Source organism: Pseudorca crassidens, chromosome 2 (assembly GCF_039906515.1).
Source record: "Pseudorca crassidens isolate mPseCra1 chromosome 2, mPseCra1.hap1, whole genome shotgun sequence".
Taxonomy (NCBI): domain Eukaryota; kingdom Metazoa; phylum Chordata; class Mammalia; order Artiodactyla; family Delphinidae; genus Pseudorca; species Pseudorca crassidens.
This window is the reverse complement of record NC_090297.1, coordinates 173570317-173587241: the sequence shown is the minus strand read 5'-3', so window position 1 is coordinate 173587241 and position 16925 is coordinate 173570317.

Sequence of the window (16925 nt, the reverse complement as noted above, 5' to 3'; positions counted from 1 at the left end):
TTTATGGACTGGGATATGGCACCAGGGAGCCTCTTGAAGGGCAGGCAATCTGCACCTTCATCTAGGTACAGGAATCATGGGGAATAATTTGACTATACATTAAGATTTAAGCATGTTTTACTGTATTTTTAGTTATATTTCAGTAAAAAGTAAATAAATACAAAATCAGAAAATGAAGAAAGTATAAAAATGACTCTAATTAAGATTTAGTATCCAAAAGCGTCTCACTAACATGTCGGTGTCTCAGCAGGGTGGATGGGATCTCTGGGCTCGGATGACCTTCCCTTTCTCCCTTTGTGGTCTCCTAACCTCTAATTCTTCTCTTTCTCCGTGTGATCTCTCCCTCCATCTGTGTATTCAGACAACTGGCTACCAAAAATGTGAAATGGAAGCAGCGAGGTCTGGACTTAAGGTCACACGATGACAGTTGTGCTGCATATTTTTGATAAATCACATCACAGGACCAGCCCAGATTCAAGCGGAGGGGAAGCAGACTCCAACTCTTAATGGGAGAAATGATATGGAAATAAACTTAAAATCAACCAGCTAATTGATTGTATTTTCATATGTTTAATGACTATTTGGTATTCTTTCTGTGAAGAGATCCTACATACCCAACTTTACTTTTCCACATGGATAACCATTTTGTAGATTCCATTTGTTGAATCATGTAGCCTTTCCTACTGACCTAATACGACAGTTCAGTCATATTTTAAATGTTCACCTACACACATTTAAATAGTACATTTTTTTTTCATTTAAAGGTACAAAGAGAAATTCAAATTTAAAATAAAAGACTTAATTCTTCCTCTTGAAAATAAGGGAAGAGATTTTCCTACCCTTTTTGTCTCAGAGCATTTACCATTCCTGAGGTAAATTCTTTTCCAAAGTAGCTTTAGTATTTTAAAAAATTCTTTTTTTAAAAAAATCTCTTCAAGGGGCTTCCCTGGTGGCGCAGTGGTTGAGAGTCCACCTGCCGATACAGGGGACACGGGTTCGTGCCCCGGTCTGGGAAGATCCCACTTGCCGCAGAGCAGCTGGGCCCGTGAGCCATGGCCGCCGGGCCTGAGTGTCCGGAGCCTGTGCTCCACAGCGGGAGAGGCCACAACAGTGAGAAGCCCCTGTACCGCAAAAAAAAAAAAAAAAAAAAAAAATCTCTTCGAGATGTATAGAAATCCTAAGACTAGATAGGGCTTTCGTTTGCTTTTTGGCCCGGACTCTCTTTCTCAAGGACCTGAGAGCCATCTCTTTGAAATGTAAACACCAAGGGAGCTAGCACCTCCTCTCCCAGTTTTTGTGGGAGGCTAACAACCTAAATCTGTGGGTGTTTTTCTCCAAGTTGCAAAATGACCTCCTGTCATAAAGATGGAAGTTTGTTTCTACTTGGATAAAGCCAGTCAGCTAACACAGACGTTCACCCCAATTACCAGGTAAATTTAGGATGAACTGTGTGTGACAAATGATGTTGTCAGGTCCTCTTACTGGAGGACGAGTTATTGTTTATCTTGAGAACACTAACATAATAGGTTATATGTGCTTACCTATATAAAATAAATAAAAAATTTTAAGACACACAAAACGGAACATTAAGTGGCAAAATAAAATGAGAGAAAAATAGATAGGGAGAAATAGCCAGTAGAAACAGGCCCAAGGATGACAGAGATGTTGGAATTCCTAGGCAAGGACATTAAATCATCTACTATACATATGTTTAAGGATTTAAAGTAAAATACATACATAACAAGTGAACTTACAGAGAATTTTACAAGGGAAATGGAAGCAACAATAAAGAAAAGAAAATTTTAGAACAGGAATTTTAATATCCAAAGTAAATCATTTAATGGATGGGTTTAACGATATTGCAGGAAGAAGAAAAGATCAGTAATAGAATGCAGAGCAACAGATTCTGAAGTACGAAAAGAAAAATCACTAAAAAAATTAGAAAAAAAGTTGATCTGAGCATTGTAGACCTATGGTGTATTATTTAATGGTCTAATATACATGGAATCCCAGAACTAAATAAGAGAATGACTGGATTGCACATATAGAAAGTTATAATGGCTGATAATTTTTCAACTTAATACAAAAACTAAAAATTCATAGATCTACGAAAATGTCTATAAACCCTCAGCTGGCATTTCACAATCAAATGTAAAAAATTAAGAACATTTTAGATAAAATATAAAATTCCTGATGCAATTTTGTGTTTTAACGAGAGCAAAGATAATTACCAAGCAACTTCACTTCCTCTAGAGAAATACTCAAACAAAAACCAAATGTTGGAAAAACAGATTGCCCGTATTTTGACATTTTATATTTTAAATATTTTACATGATCATTATCATTCCATAAAACTGTTAAAGCAGGCAGGTAGCTAGATATGAGCAGAGAAAGGGGGTCACGGGCCAGATGGCAGGAAACCATACAACTTGTAAACTGCACGGAGGGTGGAGTTCGTTGGGCAGACAAAGAAAAGCAGGAACCTCCAGAGTCAAAGGAAACCACACATTCGAGGACCTTAAGTGTCCTGGAGGCAGACAAAGAAAGGTGGGAAAAGGCGGAATCTCCGGTGTCCAAACGTAACCTGTTGCTCATTATGCCCTCATTACAATAAAATTAGCCTCGCAGATGAGTTCCCATCATGCACCAACGCTATGACACTTCCGAACAAGACTAAAGAAGGGCAAAAATCCTCCTCCCCTCGGCAAGGTGGAGCTGAGATGAAAATCAGGAAATATGATCCCCAAACCCCCTCCGCTCCTTCACTTCTATACTCCACATAACCCGCTTGCCAGAGAAACTCAGGGCAGTTACTCACCTGAGACTATCACTTAAATAAATTTTCACTCTGCCTTTTTGACCTCCCTGTCTCCTCTCTGAATTCTTTCTGCCACAAGACAGAAGCCTACCCTCCGGGAACACCTTTGGCGACGCAACAGCCAGGAGAATTCGGTAAGCCTCAGCCTCTGGCCTCCCGGGCGCTCGAGAGGCCCCGCCTGACTTTCGGCTACCCTCCTTCTCTTATGCCTCCGTGGTCCTATCTCACTCTTACGTTCGTGCCTTACTCAGCTGGAAATGGGAAAAAAGAGACCTGCCAGGCATTTTCCGACCTGGCAGCCAGGTCTTCCACTTCTCACTGATACAGACATGCTGGGCACATCAGGGGAAGTTTCCAGCCATTCTCACGGGCACCTGGGGACCCAAACCATAGGAGCCTTGCCCTCTGGGTTTGCCCTAGCCACCATTTAATGAACCGTCACCAGGTCCAACTGTGTGGAAATAGAAAATGCAGACTTACATAGAGAGAGGTCAGCCATGGTTGCGGCCACTGCGGTCCCATCAGGAGCTGCCTCGTGGCGCCGTAGGTGGTATGTGCACTGCACCCCCCGCGTCTTGGGGAGGGAGAGGGTCCCGCATAGGGCGGTTGGGACCCATGGTGGTGGGACCACATGTGGGCCGCCATTCTTCACCACACAGCGTTCAGCCCGTCACTTCCGCAGTCTACCAGGAGTCCCCACCCCCAACCGGCCTCGCCCTGTTAGGGTGGGGCGTGCACATGGCCATGCCCCAGGGACACATGCTGGGGCGCCAAACTGCATTGGCAGTGTTTGCCTCCCCACCAGGTGTCACGCGATTGGGAGTGTCCTTGCAAGGCCACTGGGCCCTCCGTCCCCCTAAGTGCGGACCCCGCGCATCGACCTCGGCCCCCACCACCCGCTGCATGGAGCCTATGTGGGAAGGGGCTGAGCGGGGGTGCACCACGTACAAAAGGGAAGGAGAAAGAGGCTTTTTCATAAACCACCTCCCTTAATGGCCAGTGTCCATATTCAGAAACTTACCACTCTTTCAGACAAAGAAGCTGGGACCTAAATAGGTCCTGGAATATGGGGATGTCTGTTCCACGGGAACATACCCAGGAACACAGGGATTAATCATTGGCCATAGAATCTACAGAGAAGCCTTCAGGAAAGTGACTCCTCCTGGGGACTTTGGATGTCAGGATAGGCCACAGGCCCCTAGCTGAGGCCAGCAGGACCGTCACATGGAGGAGTAGCTAACCTCCATAGTAGCTAGGGTGGAGGGGACTAGGTGGTTGGGGATGCCTGGAACCAGTCCTGTCTTAGGGACCCCCATGGGACCTCCACTAGCGCTCCTCTCTGCTACAGGAGCTTCCTCTCTCTGAAGGAACAATGGGAAACACCTCCTCCATCCCCAAGGACTTGGGTGCATTCTGAGTCATTGAGACAAGTTTTCTCTAGATTCTTTAAAACAAACAAAGTTCCTTTTCTTTTGTGACACAGCCTGGCCCCAGTAAAAACTTGAGTACGAAGAGGCCCTGGTCAGAAAATGGAAGCCTCAACTATAATAGCTGTAAGGCCAACTGGCCCGAGGCCGGGGAACACAATCAGATTCACAGGTTGCATCACACCGAAATTCTCCGGACCACCCAGTTCCAGAAACTGCCCTGGAGACATTCCGGACCACCCAGTTCCAGGAACTGACCTGGGGACTTTGAACCCAGCCCAGCCTTCCTGCCTTTCGAGGGGCGGGACTAACGGTTCCCCAGGATACCCGAAAAGACCACCAAATAAGGAATACCCTGCCCCCTCCCAGATTCACCACACCCCTTTCCCTTCTTCCCCTATAAAATCTTGCCCACCCCCTCGCCCGGGTGAGACTTCTCTGGCCCCTTTCTCTCGGACCAGTGAACCTTGCCCGGGAGCGCTCCTTAATAAACCTCACTTGAAGCTTTCCTCTGTTTCGTGGTGCCGTTTGTTAAGATCCGACATTACAATAGCATCCTACAGTTAGACATCTTTTGCAAAAGGCAGGGAAAATGAACCAAAGTTCCTTATGTCCAGGCTTTTGTGGCCCTAAGAGAGAACCAGGAACTATGCAAGTCCTATGTTAGGGAACCTTGCCAGCTGGGGCCCATTCAGGCTACGCAAAAGCCCTCTCTAGAGGCATCACTGGAGGAGCATACGCCTCAGACAGAAGACCCAATTCCCAGCAGTCTTTCACCATATTCAGCCCCTCCCCTACCCTATAAGCCTCTTTTTTTTTTTTTTTTTTTTTTTTTGCGGTACGCGGGCCTCTCACTGTTGCAGCCTCTCCCATTGAGGAGCACAGGCTCCAGGCTCCGGACGCGCAGGCTCAGCGGCCATGGCTCACGGGCCCAGCCGCTCCGCGGCATGTGAGATCCTCCCGGACCGGGGCACGAACCCGTGTCCCCTGCATCAACCACCGCACCACCAGGGAAGCCCCCTCTTTACCCTTTTGTACCAGAAGTTCAGCCAGAGCTTCTTTTCCTCCTTCAGGAAGTAGTAGGAGGGCCTCAGGGAATAACCAGAGTCCACACCCCTTTTCTTTGTCCAGCCTCAACTTGTGCCGCTTAGGTAGATTCTCAGAGTTCCCTAGCTGGTTCACTAGAGAATTCCAAGGATGGATTCTCTCCTTTGACCTTACCTGGAAGAAGCTAAATGTCCTTTCCCATTGTTACACCACTGAGGAAAAGACCCGTATTTTGGCACAGGCTCAAACATATGCTGATCGATTTACATGTCACCCAACCTCACCAAAACCCTGTGGGCGTGACTGCAATGCCTCTAATGGATCCCAACTGGAACTATCATCCAGGTCAGCCTGGTATCACTAGAAGGGATCACATGATCCTCTGCCTCATTGAAGGGGTGAAATGATGCATAATTAACCTATTAACTATGACAAGGTTAAAAAGATCACCAGGGCTTCCCTGGTGGCGCAGTGGTTGAGAGTCTGCCTGCCGATGCAGGGGACACGGGTTTGTGCCCCGGTCCGGGAAGATCCCACATGCCGCGGAGCGGCTGGGCCCGTGAGCCATGGCCGCTGAGCCTGCGCGTCCGGGACCTGTGCTCCGCAACGGGAGAGGCCGCAGCGGTGAGGGGCCTGCGTACCGCAAAAAAAAAAAAAAAAAAAAAGATCACCAAAGGCCAAGATAAAAATTCAGGCCTGATGGACAGATGCCCTCAGAAAATATACGGAATGTAGACCCAAACACTTTCCAGGGAAACATTGTATTTGCAACCCACTTCATTAGCCAGTCGGCCCTGACATTCTCTGAAGCTTCAAAAGCTTGCCATGGAGACCAAAACCCCTCTCAACCTTCTTAATGACAAGGCCTTCAGTGTCTTTAACAATAGACACCAGGCTGAGGAGGAAAAGAAGGAACAGCGTGACTTGAAGCTTTTGGCAGCCGTCCTGACAAGACCTAACCCACCTCCTGGTCAACCCAAAAGTACTCCCAGAAGACCTCTGCCAAGAAAGGGAGCCTGTTTTAGCTGTGGGACCCCTAAACACTGGAACAAGGAAAGCCCAGGAAAGAGGTCCCAGTCCACACCCAAAACGCCATGCTCACTCTGCAAGAAGATGGGCCACTGGAGGAGGGAATGTCTCCAGCTGTGAACGGAACCAGGAAGTTCCCCCACGCCAGTTATGGCAGTGGTTGATTGATGGGACCCAAGACCTCCCAAGGTTCCCCAAAAGACAGTCGTCATCACACAGGAGGAACGACAGGTGATCATTGGCAGGTAAGCTTGTCCAGTTTTTAGCCACTTACTCTGTCCTAACTTCTCATCTTGGGCCCCTTGCCCCCAAAACCTGCTCTATTGTTGGGGCAGAAGGAAGACCAAAGCTAAAACATTTCACCACTCCTCTAATTTGTACTGGGGAAAGACCCTTATAACTCACAAGTTTCTTGTCATGCCTGAATTCCCCAGGCCATTACTGGGAAGGGATTTTACTCTCAGCCTTGGAGGCGACCCTTACTCTCCCTGAAAACCAAAACCAAGGAATATTTTTGGCTGGACTACGTATTATATAGGACAGCTTACTATCGCCTAAATAAATCTTCACTTTACTTTCCTGACTGTCTTGGAATTCTTTCTGCGAGGAGACAAGAACCTACCCTCTGGGAACCAAACTATTAACGAAATTATGTCTTGAGCTTCTTCCCATAAATTACTCTGAAGAAAACTGAGCATAAATGAAATATTTCTGAATATTTAACATTCAAAAATAAATTTGAAACTTTTGATGAGTAACTCTATTAACAAAATAAATGTACCTTAATTTATGCTGCCCAAAATTGAGGCTATAGAATTTTTGGCTAAATATGGCAAGACATCATCTTTATGAAGATTTTCATTAAAAACTACTGGTGAAAGTTATCACCAGGGCAGTTATCTAAAAAAAATATTTCTAGGTCAGTTCAGAGCTAAACTTAGAGGAGCAGAACACATAATTGATAAGAGGAAATACTGATGCAAAAACACATTCCTAAAGTGCACTTTATGCATCACTTATCCTAAGAGAAATCTTCTGATAACACAGTTCAAGGTAGACCTCTATTAGAGATGGAAAATGTTATTTTAAAAATATTAGAGTTTGTACATGAAAGATGTTTTTAAACCTTAGGTAAGTCAGTGTTTCCAAATGATGAAGTTGCAAACATTTTTGTACATAAAATATTTTAAAAGTGTGTCAAATGAGTTTAAAATATAGTACATGGAATCTAAAAAATACAGCAGACTAGTGAATATAACAAAAAAGAAGCAGACTCACAGATACAGAGAACAAACTAGTGGTTACCAGTGGGGGGGGGGGCAATGGAGGGGTGGGAGTGTGGGAGGTACAAACTATTGGGTATAAGGTAGGCTCAGGGATGTACTGTAACACGGGGAATATAGCCAATATTTTGTAATAACTGTAAATAAAAAAAAACCTTTAAAAATTGCATAAAAATTTAAAAAATAAACTTCACATAAATAAATAATAAAAATAAAGAAAAGGGGGCAAAAATAGTAAAGTAGATAATTTGGACTTTTCTGAACACAGGGGGCTTTGTATGTGAATCAGCAGTGTGAGATTGTCGGCAGCTCTAAGCATAGCAAAGAAAGATATGCTCCAAAATATATTTTTTGCTAAAATTAGAGTTTACTTTTGTTTACAAAAATGTGATGAGGGGAAGGCTACCTTCGTCCATTTTGTACCCATGGCATCTTGAACCAATGGCATTCATGATCACATGGCAGACGAACAGAAGGCATGGATGGCTTCTATATTCTCTTCATACCACACCTAGAAATGAGGTACCTCATCTCAGCCCATACTTGGATTGTTTTGACCCAGACAGAGAGCTCTAAGCTGCAAGGGAAACTGGAAAAATAGATTCCTGTGTGCTCAGGGGGAAGAGAGTAAAATTTTCTTTACAAGAATCATTTTTCTCTTTACCAGTAATAAGATTATGGTTCTACATTTAATAACTAAAAAGAGAACATACTCTAGTTATCAGTGGAGAACATGTAACTAAAATTATTAAGCCTAAGTTATAAAAATAATGAGGGTGGAAACATTTCACATTCTTAAATATTTTAGGCCAATATTTGATACATAAAATTTGAGAATATATATAGAGTGAGTTGAAAGGAATGCAACTTTTAATATTGGAAAGGAAAGAAAAGTCAGGGAAGATACTTTTGGATAGAGTACTGTGAGTTAGTATAATTAAAATCAAGGATTCTAATACTTTATACCCACACCATTCATTATGATAAAAGTCACTGAATAATATTACCAGCAATATGGAAATATATGGTGTATTGGTTCTCTGCCCATGTGGAAGACATTGAGATCGATTACCCACACTGATCCAGGAATTACTTCGTTTTCTTCCACAATGCACAGAAGTGTGCACTTGTGATGACACCACGTCTCCAGCAGACACATGACACCTTGATGTTCTTTGTTCAGTTGTATTAATTGCAAAAAAGACTAATGAAAAACAAGTTTATTCTTACTCTGCCATTAATATCACTCTCTGTGTTCTTTCTAAACCTAAGGGTTTTCATCTGCAATTGTTTTGCAGAGATTTTACAAATGAGTGTGTGCCACTAAGGAAATTAAAAGGAGACCCAAATAAATGGGAAACATAATATGTTCCTGGAAAGAAATGCAATATTTGAAAGAAAAAAAATTTCCACCCAATTAAGTTATAAATTAAACACAATTTCAACTGACATACTATTTTTTTTAACATCTTTATTGGAGTATAATTGCTTTACAATGTTGTGTTAGTTTCTGCTGTATAACAAAGTGAATCAGCTATATGTATACATATATCCTCATATCCCCTCCCTCTTGCGTCTCCCTCCCACCCTCCCTATCCCACCCCTCTAGGTGGACACAAAGCACCCAGCTGATCTCCCTGTGCTATGCAGCTGCTTCCCACTAGCTATCTATTTCACATTTGGTAGTGTATATATGTCCATGCCACTCTCTCACTTCATCCCAGCTTACCCTTCCCCCTCCCCATGTCCTTTTTAATTGCTAAAACTTCTTAAATCATTTGGAAAGATAGAGGAATAAGAATAGCCTAGAAAAAATTGTTAAAGTAGACTTTTCCTAACAAATATTAAAAGCTATTAAGTAAGCATGGTGCTATATATAGTGTGTATCTGACAGAGAAACTGATGGACAAATAAAACATAAAAATTTAATGAAATAAACTCTATTATGAAAGAAAATGTATTATGTAGAAAGGTGATATTTCAAAAGAAGGAATAGATGAATCATTCAATTATTGTAATGTAACAAGTGGCTAATTGATTGAAAAAATGATAACCTCGTTACTACTTAAGTGGATGTATGAATCATTCAATAAACGATATTGAAACAAGTGATTCATTGTTTGGAAAAAATATAAAGATAACCTTATTTTTAATTAATCTCATTATCAGCTTTGCTAACTGCTATAATAAACATACAATAAAAGTATAATGACCTATGTAATAGCCCATACGATATTTCATCATCAGAGAGCAGCTTTCTTCCTGGCTCTACTCTAACCTCTACTACACACAAGGACTTTGAAGTGTTCTATACCAGCAAATAAACAGAGAAGAGAGAGAGAAAGCAAAACCCCCAATACTGTGGCTTGCAAAAATGATGCAGTATTTTGACTTGTATTCCACTGAAAAGGAGTAGTCACATAATTCAACATAGATGCAAAACGTGGCTATAGGTCAAAATTCCTGGTGGGAAATAGAGGGTAAGAGACATGGACTGTGGAGGGATAGTTTGCTTTATGGATCTCATCCATTGTGCACCAAAAGAAATCGCACAAAGTACATATTTAAATACGAAGTTAAATTACTAGAATAAAATTTTAATTATATTTATATATTTTAAGATTTAAAATAGCCTTTTAAAAAAATTTCAAAAGTAAGCCCCAAAGGAAAAACTTATGAATTTGAGTAAGTAAACACTTTTAAAGGTATGCATATGAAACAAACCAACACTCCATGAATGGAATCGAAAGCAGATTAAAACGGAATAAAAAATTTTCCATATCTGAGAAAAGGATATATACAAAAATTCATATAAATCAATAAGAGAAGTCAATGTAAATACTATTGACAGACAATATGCAAAAGAAGAGATTTCAATGATAAATATGTACACAGAGTAGAATATTGCCTTTTCAGGATTGTTCCAATTTTCTTTTTCTTTTTTGTCTTTTCTTTTTTTTTAATTCCTTATTGAGTAGCACAGCAGAACAAGTCGGTGACACACAGAAAGCTGGATCACAACACAAAGGGTTTTGTAATATGAATTATTTTTATCATGTGTTATAATTAAAAAGTTCATTTGTTACATTGTTTGGAAAAAAAGTGCATTGATAGTGCCTTACATTGTTAAATTCATTCATCCCTATCTCAAAATCTTTAAAAATTAACACATAAATTGATCTATTTTTCTCATTTAAATCCAAATACTATATGGTATAATATTATATTTTTTCAGATTTCATATATATCCAGATTACAAATCAAGTTAATTTTTTGATTGACTAGCCTAATTGATTTTATTAGAAAATTTCAGATTAGCTTGACTATGTATACATAATTTTGATTTGATATGTCTGTGTACATTGCACATTTTACTGACTGGACTTATGGAAAAAACATATACCTATATATGTATATAAATATACACACATACATATATATATACACATGTATATGCAAATTTGAGTTTAGTTGACTATTCAAAGCATTTTAAATTTATTTATTTTTGGCTGCATTAGGTCTTCATTGCTGCACGCGGGCTTTCTCTAGTTGCGGCGAGTGGGGGCTACTCTTCAATGCGGTGCGTGGGCTTCTCATTGCGGTGGCTTCTCGTTGCAGAGCACAGGCTCTAGGCTCGTGGGCTTCAGTAGTTGTGGTACGTGGGCTCAGTAGTTGTGGTGCACGGACTTAGTTGCTCCGGGGCATGTGGGATCTTCCAAGATCAGAGCTCAAACCCGGTCCCCTGCATTGGCAGGCAGATTCTTAACCACTGCGCCACCAGGGAAGTCCCTCAAGAAGCATTTTAAATAACAGATACCTCAAATTCAAGCCCATCACACTTCAATAATTATCTTGATATCTGGTTGGTATTTTGTTTCGAAATTTAGTTAAATTTATTTCCATATCTGCTCATTGCCGTAACGGTGAAATACTCTTTATCATTTCCAGATAAAATTAACACTCAGTGAGAAATGTAAAGCCCAACAGTTTAAATGTCAGTTAGAATTATGCTAATGCAAATTGAATTTTAAAAATATTTAAAAATAACCATACTGTGATGAGAAAGGCCATTTGAAATTATGTGGCATGTAGTTATTTTTAAGTGAAGCTTAAAAGTGTAAATGGGGGGGCTTCCCTGGTGGGGCAGTAGTTGAGAGTCCGCCTGCCGATGCAGGGGACACGGGTTCGTGCCCTGGTCCGGGAGGATCCCACATGCCGCGGAGCGGCTGGGCCCGTGAGCCATGGCCGCTGGGCCTGTGCGTCTGGAGCCTGTGCTCCACAACGGGAGAGGCCACAACAGTGAGAGGCCCACGTACCGCAAAAAAAAAAAAAAAAAAAGTGTAAATGGGATCCAGCTATGAATGGCATAAGGTATAGAACTGGTCTAAAAAGTTTCTTAAATATTTTCCTAATCTTTTGGAATTAATTTTTCTAAATATCATTTATATTGTTAATATCTACACCGTAAAAACAAAGCATCTTATTTCTTAAATTTCCAATTATTATCTTTTTTAAAAATTGAGCATATAAGGAAATCTAGCAGGAAATTAGGGAGTGGCAAGTGCCTGCCATCTACACATAAACAAGTCTAAATTCCATTTCTAAACCCAGCTATCTTATCTGGTTTCCTCATTCTTATCTCAGCGTATACCAATGGCCACATTATTACTTTTTTTTTTTTTTCAAAACAGTTCCCTTAACAATTCTGCATTTCTGCCATTTGCCACTTCAAGTTGAAAATCCTATTAGATTTTGCATTGCTGCTTCTCTCTACTTCACTCCAATATCTTAGTTTCATTATCCTATGATCAGTTTCATTCCCCATCTCAGTCCAGAGTCTCCTCATCCTCTGAAGGATTATTGCTACAATTGTCCGCTTGTGTGTATACCATCTAGTCTTTATACTCTTTAAATCATTTAATCAACATACTCCCTCTAAACCGAAATTCTCAACACCTAGATTCCGATGTTGCTTTTCTTAGACCTTAAATTCACACTAGTCCAATAGTGCAACTATCACCAACATAGTGTCAGAAAACAGACAAATATGCTAATATCTTCAATGTGTATGCCTGTTGAAAAACTGCTCTGCTCAAATTGTTTACTCCCCTGAAATAAAAAGGTAAAGATTAAAGAGGTAAAAAGGAAAAAAAAAAGGGGAAAAGCAGGAACCCTGACCATTCAAAGTTTATTTCAGTTAAATACAATTAATTTTTTCAAAGAGCTACTTTCAAGTCGATGTTCGAATTCCAAGAAAATAGAGAAAAATCAATCCAAATGCCTTTAATGAAAAGATGAAGAGCCAGAGACCAGGAGCAGTTATTCAGTTTTTCCTAATCGAGCTTGTAGTTAATAGAATAGCTAGAATCCTAGACCCTTGGTTCCAGTTAGAGCCCTTAATTTGAAGAAAACTAACAAAGCAGAAAGAAACCATCCAAGGCATATTCCCTCTTTCTGTCTCTATCACGTAACTAATAAGGAATTTCAGCTGGGTCACTAGAAAAAGCAGGGCAGATGACAGTCTCCAGAGCCCCTATGTGAAAGATTGATCATTTTATTCAGAGAGAGACAAAAATAAAGAGCCAGTTAGGTTAATGAACAAGTAAGATTGTCAGTTTTAGACTATTGTTCCATGCCCAGTTTGCAGTAGAAACTGTTAGTAGGGCTGTCAGTGGGGTCTACTAGAAGGGACTGGTTCATAGCATCCTTCAACTGTGAATTTAAGCCAAATGGAGCAAAGTCAAAGGAAGGCATTTACTTCTTGGGGCTCCATCTCTCCCACAAAAGGATAAAGGGGACTTGGATTAAACAGTGATCTAAGTTAGTATGTCTAGGCAGCATATTAAAACTTTATACCTTATATCCAATTATGGTATGTACCTTTTATGCAAACTTATAGTCAAAAATCAAAGACTGAGAGGAATTTGTGAACTAAGAACATGTTTGAAGTTTCAGGGAGAAATAGTTAAGGTTTTTTCTGAAAACCAATGAGAAAATTTGAAATTAAAATAAAATAGAAAAATTGTTAACTTTATATTTTCAAACATTTATATTTTAAAATATTATTACTACATAAGTTATAATTATTTATATTTAACCTTTATGAAAATTTATGGGTTTTCTCAATCAGAGAAAGTGATTGATAAAACCATGTACCTTTTTCTTGCTTTTTATGCTTTAGGCTGGATTAGCTAGTTGATGTATACATTTTTAGACTATCTTTTTTCATCTGAAGTAGATAGGGAATGTTTTTCATGAATTTCCCCTAAATCACAGTTGCTCACTCTTAGTCATGAACTTCATGATTCTCATCTAAACATCAAGTTCAGAGAAGATTACAAATTTAATTATCCTTTTGTCAACAGTGAATACTACTTTAAAGACTATGCAAAATTAAATTCTGAAACAAAATGCAAATAAATAATCCAACAGTAAACTCTTTTGATATTAAATTTTCATCTGAAGTAGGAAGACCATTTGTTTTCATGTGAAAATATGATGGAAAATATAGAGAAGAGAGTAACTTAATTGGTTGATTGATTGGTTAATTTTGGCAACAACTTATTAACTCATGTTTGTGTTATTTTTTAACCTTTAATGACTTCAAATAGAAATAAATGTATAGTTGTTGTGATAAATAATCATAGTTAGGTCTGAATTACAGAAAGGTCACTTAGACTCTAAACTACTGCTCAGATACCTAATTTGCTTTCCAATTTGTATAAGACTGATCAAATGGAATTTTTGTCCACAAAGCATAGGAGTATAATCATCAAAAATAAGAAATATGGCAAATTCTTTACCCTCTCCCATCCTTTTCTATTAAAGATATGGTATTTATCTGAAGCCACATTGATGGAAGAAATATCTGCTGGAATTTATTTTCATTATAACAAGACTTGTCTGAACAATTATTTCCCTGAAAATTACTAGTTCAGCAAAGCATGAAAGAGCAGTACCAATCTTTAGCCACTGTCTTTGGGAGATCAAAAACCTCTACCCACATGACTTGCTATATAAAGACCTTACAGTCCTGGCACTAGTCCCCTTGACAAGTAATTTAGAGAAAAATACCTCAAAATTTTGTTATTTTCCTAAACCAAGTGGAGAGATGGACAAATATTTGTTTTATATATACTGTGACTTATTGAATTTTTTCTTTGTAATTTTTTGTTTCTTACATGTCTTTATCATATACATGTCACCCCTAAATAGAACATCTTAACTCTCATTGTATTTTGGGCTTGGATTCATTTTCTTTTTTTTTCTGTCTTCCTATACATAAAGGTAAGGTATTCCATGCACCGTTGCATAATGGTTGTTTAGTATTTAACTAATGCTAGTCAGTATCTTCATAAATAATTTGTCTTATAAGGCAGAATATTAATATATAACAATTTAACACAAACATACATTCGGGACTGAGAAACAGGCGAGTGAAAAGTGCATCCTTGGGTCACTCTTTTCTTTTTTTAATATTTATTTATCATTTTACATCTGTTACAGTATATAGGGGAATAGGGGCTAAGAAAAATAAGGTATTCTTTCTTCTGTTTTAATTCTTTTTTAGGATTAAAAAGATTCCTTTGACTTTAATAAGAAAAGTCAAGTTTTTAATTAAAGATGGTTTAAGTCATGATTCAGTAAGGAAAGCAAAAGCTCCATCATTTATTTTTACAAACAGAAATTAATACAAAGAACTCATTACCAGTTGCGAGTCAACAACTGCAAAGCCAAGTCAGGATTCTGGGGTAACACATGGATAGTTATTCTAGAAATTATTCAGCAAACACAGGGAAGAATTTGGATCTTTAGGACCTAGAAATTTGGAGGAGAGTTTTTTGTGGAGGTGAAACTAAAATCTCTGAAGTGGGAAGGCTGTCAGTGGGTGCCAGGACCGCAGCAGGGAGGAGGGAGCTGCAGTTACTGGGACCCTTGAGAAGAAAGCATTACGGGCTGGTGCTTCCAGCCCTGAGGGAACACAGAGAAAACACAGCTGGTTATGGGAACACAGAGAAAAACAAAAAAACTGGGTCCTGGACCTAAACACCTCTGCCAGGACTACAGGCCTTTGCTGAATTCATGCAGGTGGGACAAGAGGACACCAAGGAAAGGTCAAGACATTTTCCTCCTTCTCCCAGATTTCCAGAACACTTCTCTAGATGGGCCCTTACACATGCACCTCACGGACACATGGGAAACACCGTGAGGCAGAGCCTGAACCCCAACATCACAAAGCAAAGTTCAGAAGGGTGGGTTTTGGACCTGACAGCAACACTAACTGGCACAGACAGCTAAGTTATTCATAGCTTTTCCAAACCTTATTTTAACTTTTGTCTGATTTTTCACCACAACAGTGAGCAAAGAAAGTATTTCATTTACTTGTGAAATAGGTCAAAAAGGCCTGAGTCTCTCTGAGGACACTCATGATGAATTTTCTGCACTACCAGATTGCAAATGCCATGGTTCTGCAGACCACTGACTATTTAAGCGCACTGTATTGAGTAGTACTTCAATAATAATATATTCCTCCTGTTTGATATAAGAATACAGGCAATCATATAAAACTTCCTATGGATTTATGACGTTATGAAATATATTTGACTCCAGGGAAAATGTCAATGGAGAAGTATATTTACAATAAGTTGACCTTAGAAGTATCTATCTATACTAAAATATGTTTGAAATTAAACTTTCTTAAATCCGAAATATTTATGTTTTATCAACATTTTACAATTCTTTGGAGAAAAAACTATTTCTAGCAGACATTACTGTAATACCTGGCACAAGTACTTATATTTGTAAAACTTCTTTCAGAGTTGCCATTGGCATAAGGGCCTCAGAACAAATTTGAACGACATAGTTTGGGAAAGAGATGCCAACAAGTTAAAAGTAATTCACTCTTCGAAAGCTCATTTGTCACAATACTTTTAAGAGAAAGGGGTCCAAAAGAAAATCTCCATTTAATATTACCCATGGAAAATAAAATACCTTTAAGGCTAACTGCTCTCCACAATAAGCACTGGCTAACATTAGAACGCTAACAAATAGCCTTTTGGATGTATTGCTTGTATTGTTAAAATTATCTTCCCATCTAACATTTTCTGCAACCATGGTCTGTCCCTTGTAATAGTTAAAACTATTTTCTGTTTGACCAATTATAATCTATATAAAGCTCTTGGATAATCTATGTATAATTTTTACAAGTGGCCTAGCACATAAGGAACATTCAGTAGATATTGTGTATGTTGTTATTGTTGCATTGGAACGTCCATAGGAATAGACGGTATTCTCAGTGTTTCATAGCACCAGATTCTTCCT